The sequence below is a fragment of the Bos indicus genome, chromosome 26 (genome assembly GCF_029378745.1).
Source record: "Bos indicus isolate NIAB-ARS_2022 breed Sahiwal x Tharparkar chromosome 26, NIAB-ARS_B.indTharparkar_mat_pri_1.0, whole genome shotgun sequence".
In the NCBI taxonomy this organism is placed as follows: Eukaryota; Metazoa; Chordata; class Mammalia; order Artiodactyla; family Bovidae; genus Bos; species Bos indicus.
Window position 1 is genome coordinate 36105692 of NC_091785.1, and position 13921 is coordinate 36119612.

The 13921-nt window shown below is 42.2% G+C and overlaps 1 protein-coding gene across 4 annotated transcripts in view; it reads right to left on the reverse strand.

Moving 5' to 3' along the window:
- Window positions 1–13921, reverse strand: part of GFRA1 (GDNF family receptor alpha 1) — a 231454-nt gene that overhangs the window by 162418 nt on the left and 55115 nt on the right. The window lies entirely within an intron of this gene.

The window sequence follows — 13921 nt, forward strand, 5'->3', positions numbered from 1 at the left end:
CTTCTTGCCTGCTACTAAGCTGCCGGGCTGGTTTATAAACAACCCAAGTGACAACTGCACACCACAGGATAAACAGAGGAAAGACCTGTGAATCTACTACAGTTCCATATTTAAATCATAATAAGCACAAAATCTGTATGAATTCTCCACATACAATTCACAACTAATAACACCAGGTCTTCATATAAAATCTGAAGTCAAAATCTGTGACAAGTTGAAAAAAAAATACTTATTCATCATTTTCAACAAATATTTGAGAGGCTACTATATGCCAAGCACTAGGTCTGGCATCTGAAAACACACATATTAGCAAAGAGCATAAATTAACAAGCACTGGCTAACGCCCGCCAGTAGTAACCACTAGGTATACTTCTGGGCTCTGTGCTCATTTGCTTCAGTTATGGTCAGCTCTTTGCGACCGCAGCCCACCAGACTCCTCTCTCCATGAGATTTTCCAGGCAAGAATATTAGAGTGGGTTGCCATGGCCTCCTCCTCCAGGGATCTTCCTGACCCAGGGATTGAACCCATATCTACTGCATTGCAGGCAGGTTCTTTACCTGTTGAGCCAACAGGCTTTGTATAAATGGATTAATCCAAAACGAATTTGTTCTGTCTGCCTTCTTTACTCTACAATGATTATGGGGGTCATCCATGCTGTGGCATGTAGTAGGTCATTCATTCTCACTGCCAGGTAGTATTCTACTGGGTGATTTTATGATTTTATCATAATTTATTTCTCCATCCTAATGTGGATGGATATTTGGATTGTTTCTGAAGATCAATTGTTGGGCAATTACAAACTGTGATGTTTTGTCCATATCTTTTGGTGAACATGAATGCATAAGTCAGGTACATTTTTCAAGAATTTTTTTTTTGATGTGGACAATTTTTAAAGTCTTACTTAATCTGTTACAATATTGCTTCTGTTATGCTTTGGGTTTTTGGTCACGAGGCATGTGGGATCTTAGTTTCCTGACCAGGGATCGAAACCTTACCCCTTGCATTGGAAGGTGCAGTCTTAACACTGGGCTGCCAGGGAAGTCCCTACAAGGTACTTTTTGACATCAGGCTCACCCTGCTTCTACAGACTCCCAATCACCCCCAAAATATTCCTGTCTGGTCCTACTTTCTCATCCAGTAATTCAAAGATGGAGGATAGCATTGGCAATACAGACACCACCATGCAGATGTAAGCCAGTTCCTGCCCTGATCATGGGGTTGTGCCATGCTCAGTCACGTCTGACTCTTTGCAACCCTAGGGACTGTAGCCTGCCAGGCTCCTCTCTCCATGGAGAGTCTCCAGGCAAGAACGCTGAAGTGGGTTGTCATGTCCTCCTCCAGGGCATCTTCCCAACCCAGGGTTCAAACCAGGGTCTCCCACACTGCAGGTATATTCTTTACCATCTGAGCCAACATGGGGTTATAAATAGGTACAAAACTTCTACAAGATAGTTTGACAGTATGTATGGAAAAGTTAAATATACATCCTTAACCTAACACCACCACTGCTAAGGATGTCATCTAATGAAATACCTAAAGTCTACACAGATGTTCATTACAGCATTGTGTATAAAGGACAAGCAACAGAGACTGTCTATTTGCCTGTCAATAGAGAATCAAATCAAAAACAATACATCCATTCTATGGTTCAGCCATTTAAAAAGGGAGAAGATTTTTATTATTTTTGAGCAAAGAAATCAGAAAGTAACATGCAACATGTATCCTGAGCCCATGTATGTGCATGTATGGGTGTGTATGTCTAGAGACCTGTGATGATGGTCACAGAAATGTTAACCTTCAGGTAATTGCATCTGGGACCATTTTAAATATTATATAAGAATTTCTGTATTATTTTAAATTTAACAATGAACATGCCCTACAATTACAAGCTGAATTTAAAATTTACCTGCATCTTAAAAACTAAATGAGAATTATATCATCAACATCTGTATTTGCTGTCAGTCTTCAGCTAAAACATCAGCTCCCACAAGGTCACAAAGAGCCAAGGGGCCACAAATGGTGTGGATAACCATGTACTTAATGGGTTAAACAGACTGCAAGGAGAGAAAACCAGTGAGAACAGTTTTCATTCCAGGTTCCTCCGCCCATGGAAATCTCCAGGCAAGGATACTGGAGTGGATTACCAGTCCCTTCTCCAGGGGATCTTCCTGACCCAAGGATCAAATCTGGGTCTCCTACATTGCAGGTAGATTCTTTACCATCTGAGCCACCAGGAAAGCCCCCACTGGGGCACATGTGCCCTCATAAGGGGTGTCACTCACATGCAATACACATGCTCCCCAGGGCACACCTAGGCCAGTGGCTATAGGACAGATGAGACCAACATAGGCTTACAACTCCCAGGGAGTTGGCTAAATCACCACCCCTTCTCTCACACTCAGGAAAGCCAACTGGAATGTAAATGGGCCAGACTGGTGCCATTACAGGAAAACTTAAACCCTGCTTTAATTTATACATGACATACATTACTCTCTAACCTCAGTAATTCATCACTGGCCCAAGTTCTGACACAGCAGTGTATACAAAGCTACTCGGCCCCCATGCCCTGACGGTCCAGAGACGGTGAGAAGGACCATGTGCAGCTCCCTAAATTACCACAGTCACGGGCATCTGCCGCCTGCAATGCACAGTCTGAACCATCCACCCTCTGACCAGCCTGCACACCTGGAGAAGCCCTCCTCCTCCCCCTTCAAATGTCACGGCCACTGTGAAGTTTCTCAGAGCCTATCCCTGCAGAGAAGGAAGTCACTCTTTCCGCCTCTGTGCTCCCAGAGTAACTTGTGCATGTTGCAATTAGAGTTCATACTATAATTAGTTATTTATGAAGACCATGCGCTCCTGAGAACAAGAGCTATGCGTCTTGATGGCCTTTGTGGATCCTAACTGCCTGGCATAGGGTGTTCCCACACAGGAGGGAAGGGCAGGGGGCTGGTCTCTCTCAACACTCATCTGCTACAACCCCCTTGTTTTATAGATGAAGAAACTGAGTCCCAGAGAAGGAAGAGATCTCTCCCAAGATCACACATGGTGTCTGTGAAAGGCTGAGCCAGGACGACATGAGATTCATTTAACCTTAATGAAGCACAAAATCATCCCTATTAGTAGCAAAGTACAAATTAGAGATTTATCATTATCCTTTAATGAATACAGAAAAAAATTTCCAACATTGAAAACATCAGTGAAATGAGATTAGCCTTTCAAATACGGATCCAGCCTCGACATCCGTCCAGAAACTTCAACCTCCTCTCCATGGCTTTCAGTACTGATCTGAGTTACTGGAAAGTATCAGTGGGCAGGGAGGGAGGAAATTCAGGCAGAAATTCAGGAATCAGAGACCTTATTCATTCCAATCCCACTGTATATGTCATGGTTTAACAGACAAACCTACATAGAGTACTATTCCTATCTTCTATCCCAGAAAACTCTCCTGATTTTCATATAAGCTATTTCAGATTCTTTTCAAATCCACTTTTCAGCTTCATTTACATTTTGCACCTTTTTATTCAAATGTAAAATTTAATAAACACTAGTATAAATATTACAACAATTTTGCACATGAGTTATCTTGTAATTTACACTCTAAATTTATGTCTTTTGTACTCTATGACATAAATCATTCCATTCTTAGCATTACTTAGCTCTTTGCTCTGAATAATAACTGCTTGGGTATCCTCTTTAAAATTTCACTTTTCCAGACAGAAGCAGCCATCCAGGCTCATGTTCAAATGATTCATGGACAGAAGAATGGAAAATAAGTGAGACGAAGGTAGATTCTGTGCCATTTTACACCTGCCGAACTGCAGACCTCAGAGGACATCAGCCACAGAAATACCTTTTGTCATCTTCTATTCTGGTGCATGTGTCCACCACCTCCAACCCACAAGAACTAGTCACTTATAGGAATTAAATGGTCTCAAACTTCGAGGGCAGTCATCTCCGTCCAGTCTAACCAACCACTAAGAATTATTTGGGAGTCAATCACTTACAACCTTTGAACCAAGCTGACCTGGAGAGATTTTAACGCTCATGCCACTGCGTTGGGGAGGTTAAGTCTGATGATTTACAGAAACCTTTCCTCATCCCCCATCCGCTGCAGCAGAGAATGACTGAGAATAAGACTCGGTGCCATCTTCTCTGCTCCGCCAGGAACTGGAAATCATGCAATTAAGGAGTTAGGAGTTTCCAGTACCCAGCCTAGCCACAGTCAGGTTGAACCCAAAGGACACCAGGGATACTTGTGCAGAGGAAATGAACTCCTTCAGACAAAGCTCTGCTCATACTCACTTCCCAAGGGAAAAAACCTCAACCCTAACCATTCACGTCAACAAAGAAAAGCCTGTTCTCCGACCCCACCCCCACCAGAGCCATTCTGGTCCTATAGACAGATGAAAGGGCATCTATAAATTGGCGATTCAGATGTAGGAAGAAGCAAGTAAGAAAGAACGAACTCAGATTTGCCTTTCTTGGCCTCAATGTCCACTTTCTTCTGTTAGGAATGAGCATCAAGGATATTTGCCCACCACCCCCATAGCTACTGAGAGATTCACACCCCAGAGATCTTTAATGCACTGAGTCCTCCAGAGACAGGAGCCATAAAAAGACCAGATTATTTATTATTATTAATAAGTTATGGCAATTAGGCTGGGTGATTCCTAAACGTTGCTGATTAAAAACTTGCTTGAGTGCTACTCATCCACATGGCTCGTGTTTACCTCTATTAAAAATGATTTAACCACACTCTGGGTGAACCCTTCTCTTGTGCCTGGGTTAATAATTAGCGGTGCACAGAGCCACGCAGGTTAAGTGAGTTGGATCTCCTTTATTTATCTATTGCTTTGTTTTATGAGGGGAACTAGATGGCAGTCTTATTGCCCGTTCAGTCTGCTAGGAATAATTTACTATTTCAATCCATAGCTCAGTTCATAACTATGGTTAGAGAAACCCCCACTATTATTATAGAATCACATTTAGCCCACATCCCACAGCATTAAAGAAATGCCAAATAGTGAAAGTGTGCCTGACTTCTCTAAGACTGGGGGAAGTAGTTACTGGCCCTCGAACAATGTGATCATACCACTCTCTCAATTTTGCTTTCTTTTCTAGGTTAAATTATGTATGAAGGGAGTTTAGTTTCTTGAAAATGCCTGTACTTAACTCCCATTTAGGAAGTCTCACCTGGGGAAAGAGCTGTCTCATGAGTCCTCCTGTGGTTTGAACTACAGAAAGAACATTCTCTTTCAAGTACCATTCTCTTTCAAATGTCATTACAGTAAAGCCCCATAAATGCTACTGGGACCTAACTAACCAGGGGCAAAAGAAGGGACGTAGGGAGCAGTTGGAATGAACATCACTTCCTTGGATGGGGTCAAGTTCACCATTAACCAAAGTCAATTTCAAGGTCAGCGGAGCTGCCCCCTCACGAAGTTTCAAAAACCAGCAAGCTCTAGGCACAGATATTGAAGAGTTTCTAGAATTCAGTCTGTATACCTCTGCAAATCTCTGTAAATTTATTTTCAAGGTTGACAAGTGGGGCTCACCAAAGCCTCCCCCGCACTCCAGAATAGTTCAGCTTCAAACTGAAGAAGTCTAGGTCCAAAAATGACAGGTGACTTTCTCAGGGAGCAGGGTTAACACCTTCTCCCCCAAATACAGTCCAGGGCTGAGTCTCCACATGATTCTGGCCACCTGAACCCATGACCTAAGACTGGGTCCCAGCCCCTCACCAGGTGGAAACCCAAAGTGAAGCTTCCTGTAGCCTATGTTCTGACTTGTACAATCAGCTGATAGAGATAAGCTTCTGTCCTACCATAGGAGTATCATGACGGTCAAGTTAGATCATTTAATCAGCATGCAGCTCATAGACTTCAAAGTCACATAATACCAGGTTCAAATACGTGCTAGTCTACTATCCTAGCCATCTTGGGCCACTATTCAACCTCTTTGAGTCTCAGTTTCTATATGTAAAAAATGACGATAACAAAATTTCTTTCAAAATTCATAAGGATAACCCAGATCATATATGTAAAGCACTTTTAGGACATGGAGCTGGTTTATGGTAGACATTCCATAACTGAATTTAATGTTGGTGTAACAATAAGCAACAGAATAGGGTAGCAAGGTAGCAAAGAACTCAGGTCCTGAAGTCAGAACTAGTTCCATTTCTCGCTGTGTAATCACAGGCAAATTATTTAACCTTCCGAAGCCTTGTTTTTCTCATCAGCAACATGCAGATAATAAAAATAGCTAATTTTTGTGCTGGCTCATAAATTGCTTTGGAGATTAAACGAGGTAAAGCATATAAAGTGCACTGCTGCTGCTGCTGCTAAGTCACTTCAGTCGTGTCCGACTCTGTGCGCCCCCATAGTCGGCAGCCCACCAGGCTCCCCCATCCCTGGGATTCTCCAAGCAAGAACACTGGAGTAGGTTGCCATTTCCTTCTCCAATACACGAAAGTCAAAAGTGAAAGTGGAGTCACTTAGTCGTGTCCGACTCTTAGCGACCTCATGGACTGCAGCCCACCAGGCTCCTCCATCCATGGGATTTTCCAGGCAATAGTACTGGAGTGGGGTGCCATTGCCTTCTCTGATAAAGTGCACACTGACTAATATTTAGATAGACTTCTATAACTTATAGCATTACTAGCCAACAGACATTTATTGATTGCCTACTATTTGAAAATAATCATCATTTGTGACTTGTATGTGGGGAATGTGCTTAGGTACTCAGTCATGTCTGACTCCTTGCGACCCTATGGACTGTATACCCACCAGGCTCCTCTGTCCATGGGATTCTCTAGGCACAAATACTGGAATGGGTAGCCATTCCCGTCTCCAGGGGCTCTTATTTGACAATAATCACCAGTTGTGACTTGTACAGGACTGTAAAATATCATAAGAGGAAAATCCATTAAAATTAAATGATCGTTTTAATTCCTTCTTGTCATCCGTAGCTACATACCATTAAGAAACTCTAAGGAATTATTAAATATTATTTTATGAATGAATTATTTTTAATCTTTAAGATCAGAGATCTATTGCCATCCTATCTCCAAACTCCAGTTTTACGGGGTTGTAATGAGCACCAGATGTTCCAGAAATCCAGAGCCTGGCCTTCATTTTTGGCACCACTTCACCCCTCTGGCAGTGCCTGTGCCATTATGTCTCAAGGCCACCAGGGAAGGGGCTCACCCATCCCTGCCCTAGGGTGTGATGAGTGGAGGTCCAGGGTTTAAAAAAGGTAAGACTGCATGTGGCAGCTGAACTGAGAACCACTCTGCTCAGGACAGTGGGGTTCAATGAAGAATTTGCCTGGAAAGGGATCTGCTACTCATCAAATAAATTAGTAAAAGTTTGAACACAACAAACCACTTAAGTGGAACCCCTTCCTGTCCGAGTGCAGGTCTGTGCTCTCTTGGAGTCCAGCCAGAGCCCCTGCCTGGCCTCGATGGCACCACACGGGGACTGTGATTAGTTTTCTGTGTCTCCGAAGCCAGACAGCACAGACAGCTCAGGCAGCCACGTGGCCACAGACCTCATCTCCCTGCCCTTCCTGCTTCCCCAGGGGTACCCAGGCAGCTTCTCACCGCCCCGAGCCCGGTGAGCCTTGGTAGTTAAGGACCAACTGCAAGGCTTCATTCCCCATCTCCTGCCCTCTGTGCCAAACACTAACTTGTTCTTTAACTTGTATGATCTATATCATCACGCTCTCCTTTTTCTTCTCTGTCCCATTTTGGATGCGGGCCAGGGAAAGTTCTATTGTTTTCCTTGCTCCTGGCTCCCCTCACCTTTTACCATGTTAGAAATGAAGACCCCTCCTTCGCCTGTCACTGTTGTTGAGTAAGAAAGAACTTGCAAAAGCCCCAAAGTCTCTTCCTGCTCCACTTCCTCTGGAATGTGCGACCAGCATCAATCTGAGGCTCTGGACTTGTGGCCCATCAGCTGACACTGAGTTGGGGAGGCGGTGCACAGGCTGTGAGTTAGTTAAGTCCCTAACATTTTTATGACACTCTATCCCGAGTATATCTCATTCCTAGCACAGAAGGATAAAGCTCTTAACTACTGAAAGAACATAAAAAAATAGATTTAGGAATAATACTTTTTATGATTGCATTCTGTATACTGTGAAAGTTATGTTCAAATCTGCTAGTACTTTATGGAGCTGATAAAGTAGAACAGTATGGCTTCCCAGCTAACAGGGTATTTTATATCCATTTAAAATGTTTTCTCTTAAATTGAATTACTTTTTGAGTAATTATAATAAGACTAATCTGGGCCTAATGAATTCATGTACAAATACTTTAGACTGCATTATTAAAACCTCTGTGATATGAAACTATATTAAACTCCATCCCTCTAGCAACCAGGGCTTTGCTTTGAAAAGCACAGCATATATGACTTTCTCTGAATTCTTTTAAATCTGCTAGCTGGGAAATCATAAGAAACCACATTAATAGCTCAAACCAAGGAAGATGCTGACAAACAATATTGTTCTAACTTCTCTAAATTTATTTCAGCATTAATTAGGAGTCACAGAAAATACTTTTATTAAGCACCGACATGTATAAAGGGCTGAAGAATTGGTTCATCTTGCAAAAGAAATCAATTATAGCTATGATTAACAATGCCATAAAACCACTATGGGTTAAAAAAAAAATACTAAAAGTGAGCGTGTGGGTATCACACCTTATGTTCTAAAAAAAATCTCCAAACTCAATAATCTAAATATCTGGATTCCAGTTCACACTATGGGCCAAGCCACTTGCCTTCTCTGGGGTTCTGTTCCTCCATCTGCAAAGTGACTTGTATTAGATGATCTCTAACATCCCTTATGGCTCTTAAACATGATGCTTTTAAGTTTAAAATTACACACATTATATCAAATGGGCTTTATGGCATATAGCTTATTTGTCATCTCATTCACGCTAGATTACATTCACAGAAAAAATTTCATTCCCTACAATTCACATACATCCACAAACATATCCATAATATGGCTAGTGATTTCAAATGTATTCCAAGATCTTATCTTGATGGTAAAGTATTTTTCCCATTACAGATAAATTATAAATCATCTGAAACTTTTAAGGGTTATGCTTCTTTTAATCAGTTTTTATCCACTTCCACCCCCATCCAACATATACTTCCCTAAAGATGCTTTCATCTCCATTTCAAAGCCAACTGATTAGTTTTATCATATGTGAATTCCTCAGGCAGGTCTGTGAGATCTGGGTTTTAATTTGATTGGTTACCCAGTCTCCTAAATCCAAACTAGATATTTACAAATGTCTAGTAGAATAATCTAGACAATCTTTCTTTGCCAGGTGATCATTACCAGGATGGACAACTTTTAAGTAAATGTAAGACAATGGCATCATCATTATTCTGATGACTTGGCACAAATTACTGTCATAAGAGCTCCCGGGAGCCAGAAACAATTAAAGTCTGAGTTCAGAGAAGCTGCCCCAGCATCAAGCATTGTTGATGAGAATGATTTTGGAGTAAATGTTACAGCAAATTGGCTCAAGTCTTCAAGGAGGAGGTTTGGCCACGTGATGTTCACTAGTCTGACATCAGTTTCAGGAGATACAGGTTCTGTCCTGGCTCTTCCATAAATCTCTGAATAAATGGGGCAAGTCATCTAAGCTTTCTAGATTCCAAAGAAGGTTTGACTAGAGAGTCTCCGCAATTCTTTCCTGCTCTAAAGTTGTATAGTGAACACAATCAGGATCTTTCAGTAGGACCCTCTGTGATACACTCAAACCCCACCTGTGTGTCTTCTTAGTGCACAGGTACACACTTGCAGTTCTCTCTCTCTCCTTCTCACTAAGCTGAAAGGACTACGATTCCAGGGATGTTTTGTCCACTGATGTGTCCAAATCCAGGGAAGAATGTCAGAGCATAGCTGGCCCTTTTTGGCATGCTGCAGATTATGGGGTCACAAAGAGATGGACACAACTTGGCGACTGAACAATAACAATAACCAACGTGTTTTCAAAGCTTCTCATGTATCAGGTGCTATTTTAAGTGTATGACAGACTTTGCTTTAATCCTATCAATCACCATAAGAGGTAGTTAGAACTATAAGCAGATAAGGAAGCAGAGACTCAGAGAAGGTAATAATTAAAGTTGTCAAAAGTCACAGGGAAGAAAGTGATCTGGGATTCAACCTAAGCAGTCTGGTCTCAGAGACTAACTCTACACCACTGTTACACTGTCTCAATGATAGCCCAGTTGGTAGATGTATGGATAGATGATTGAGCAAACATACCACATTCTTGGGGCTTCCCAAGCGGCCCTAGTGGTAAAGAACCTGCTTGCCAATCCATGAGAAGTAAGAGATATGGGTTCAGTCACTCAGTTGGGAAGATGCCCTGGAGGAGAGCGTGGCAACCCACTCTAGTATCCTTGCCTGGAGAATTCCATGGACAGAGGAGCCTGGCAGGCTACAGTCCATAGGGTCGCACAGAGCGGGACATCAGTGAAGCGACTTAGCATGCATTCTTTCCAAGCCTCCCACCCCCAGGAGTTAATTTGAGCCATGCCCATAATATTTTTAATACCATAATCCCTGTATGTCTAGAGTTCTAACCTTTATTATCTGCAGATTTGGGGTCCAATTGGAGAAACCACCTAGATGCGCCTTTACCTTTTTAAAATTTTACAAATTCTCTTTAAAAACAAAAACAAAAAGCAACTATCTCAATAGGTTTTTGGCAACAGCTAAGGCAAGGGGGAAGGATGCAGCGCTGAATGAAAAGAGGAGAATTCCAAGAAGAGGATCAGGAAAAGAAGAAAACACAAGGACACATGGCTGAGTTACAAAGATGTGTGCAGCTGCTCCTGATCCAGCTGTCATCTTACTAGGATTCATGGAAAGGAGGGTGTGACAGGTGGAGAGAGGTGGTGGGAGGCAAAGAATGGAAGTAACTGGTAAGTCAGGGGAGGTAATACGCATGTGGGCTCCGGAGTCGAGTGCTTGCGTTTTGATCCCGGCTCTGCCGCTGGCAAAGTTAGAAGCCCTCTCTCTGTCTCAGCACCTCCACATGATACGGTGGGAGTGACAGAGGCTGTTGTCAGGATTAAAGGATGTTAAGCTCCTAAAGACTCAACACAGGGCCTGACACACAGAAGGCACTTACTGGAAGCAGGTAATCTGGACAGAGACTTGGGAGAAATTGAGTTTCAGGGTATCACTAAGATCAACGAAGTTCTTTGACACCCCAGCCTATATTGGGATGAATAAAATGTACTTGCATGGATTCTACAATCAAACGATCAGACTCCAGTAAAATATCACGGAGCCTGCTCTCCAGGTCCACCACCCTCCAGCATGGAGAAACGCCGCTGAGGGGCAGGGAGAGATATAGAAAACATCTCTAGCAGGGGAGCACGCAATCCCTCCTAGTCACAGGTGTGCTCTGGAAGCAGGATCAATGCTTATCACATGAACAAACATTAAAGCCTAAAAGTATTACCCCACACTCTACATCACGTAAGTGCTAGTATTTTTCATGGGTAGCTCAGAGCAAGTAATTAAAGGTGAACTCTAGAGGCATCATGAATCGGTCAGAGCACAAGTCCTTCTCGTGGAAGGCAGTACATGTTTTTAAAGTCACCCACTCACAGGCTCGGGAGCGAACGCAACTCTTGTCCCTCCATCATCCACGTCAGTCACGGCTGGGCAGCAGGACCTCACACTGCGCTGGGCTCTTCTACCGTGAAGCCAGGCAGATCAGGGGGCAGAGAGAAGAGCTGAGGACACCTTACAAACAACCTCTGTAGTTGTAAATGTCCATCCTGCTGAAGAGTCAGCAGGCAGTAAATGTGCTTACCACAGACGGTATCCCACTGAGCACCTTTGCAAAAGGTGCTCATTTAAACCCGTATGGTATATTTCACCTAGTTTCAAAAGGAAAAGGGGAAGTTCATTTAAACCTGTATGATATTATTCACCTAGTCACAAAGTCATGAAATGTAAATGTCAATGTGAGGTTGGCTTGCCCTGATTAAAGGGATTCCAGCATCTCATAGACCTTAAGAAATTTATATATATGTGCTGCTGCTAAGTCACTTCAGTCGTGTCCGACTCTGTGTGACCACATAGACGGCAGCCCACCAGGATCCCCCGTCCCTGGGATTCTCCAGGCAAGAACACTGGAGTGGGTTGCCATTTCCTTCTCCAGTGCATGAAAGTGAAACGTGAAAGTGAAGTCGCTCAGTCGTGTCCGACTCTTAGCGACCCCATGGACTACAGCCTACCAGGCTCCTCCATCCATGGGATTTTCCAGGCAAGAGTATTGGAGTCGGGTGCCATTGCCTTCTCCGTATACGTGTATATATATATATATATATATATATATATATATATATATATATATATATAAATACTGTAACATACATTGCATATGTAATACACACATTGTATATAATATGCATACATAACATAATAGGGCTTTCTAGGTGGCTCAGTGGTAAAGAAACTACCTGTAAATGCAGGAGACGTAAGAGATATGGGTTCCATCCCTGGGTCTGGAAGATGTCCTAAGGTAGGAAATGACAACCCACTCTAGGATTCTTGCCTGAGATATCTCATGGACAGAGGAGCCTAGCAGGCTACCATGGGGTCGCAAAGAGTTGGACACAACTGAGCACTGAGCACAAGCATGATAACATAATAAAAATATATATATATACAATATAATAAATATGATATATACACAAGTATAATATAATACAGAATATATACAAATTATATAATAGAATAAAACATCACAGTATTACTCTTCATGTCCAGAGGGCTAGATTTTGGTCCTAGCTCTGTCCCTAAATGGTTATGGTTAGTACCTTAGCCTCTCTTGGGCTCCACCTCAGTTTCCTCATCTGTAATTGAGAATAAACTCTGCTTTAACTATTTCTTTGAGGAAAATATAAGATAGTAGATGTGATCACATTGAGAAAAAAAAAAAACTTAAAATTCTTGATAGTTTTTTAGTGTCTACTAGAGCTAACACACTATAATGAGCACTTAATGGACCCCAAAGAAGCTAAAACCAAGACCTTATAGTCAAAGAGCTTATAACGATAAGGCAAGTGATACACACTCAAGGAAAAGGTGCTAAATTCTACACAGGGAGGAAAACAGCACAGTGAAGAAAAGAGATACTTCAAGGTTGGGACTCTGAGCAGTCTTCATGGACCAGGTACAATCTAAGCCAGATCCTGAAGGGCAGTCCTAAACAAATCCAACACTTAGGAAGCCCTCAATTCTGAGAACTTTTCTTAAATATTCCACATAATGCTCCCCAAAACTCGAAGAAGTAACTATCATTCTTATTCCCATTTAACCAATCAGGTTAATCTGTCAAAGATCCCACAGGCAAGCTGATTGTAAGGCCCTTCCTCACCACCGCACCTCTTGGGACTCAAAACATGAAAACGAGGGAAAAGGGAACAGCACGATAAGTGAATCAGAAAACATTTCAGTATTTACCAGCTGGAAGACTCAATATTTTTAAGATACTAATTCTCCCCAAATTGAGCTACATATGGAACACAATCCTAACAGCAATTCCACCAGACTTCTGGTGGGAAATGAAAAGCCAGTTGTAAAATGTATAGGAAATATAAGAATCTAGAGTAATCAAAATAATTCTGAAAGAGTAAAGTCAGAGGACTGACACTACTTGACCTCAAAACATACAATAAAGCTATAATAATCAAGACAGAGTGTTGCTAACATTTGGATAGACGAATAGATCAATGGAGCAAAATAGTTAAGTCCAGAAACAGACCCGCAGCTTTACAATCATGTGATTTCTGACAAAGGAGCCAATGCAATCCAGTGAGGAAAGGCAAGTCTCTTCAGCCACTGGTACCTGAACATCCATGTGCTGTGCTATGC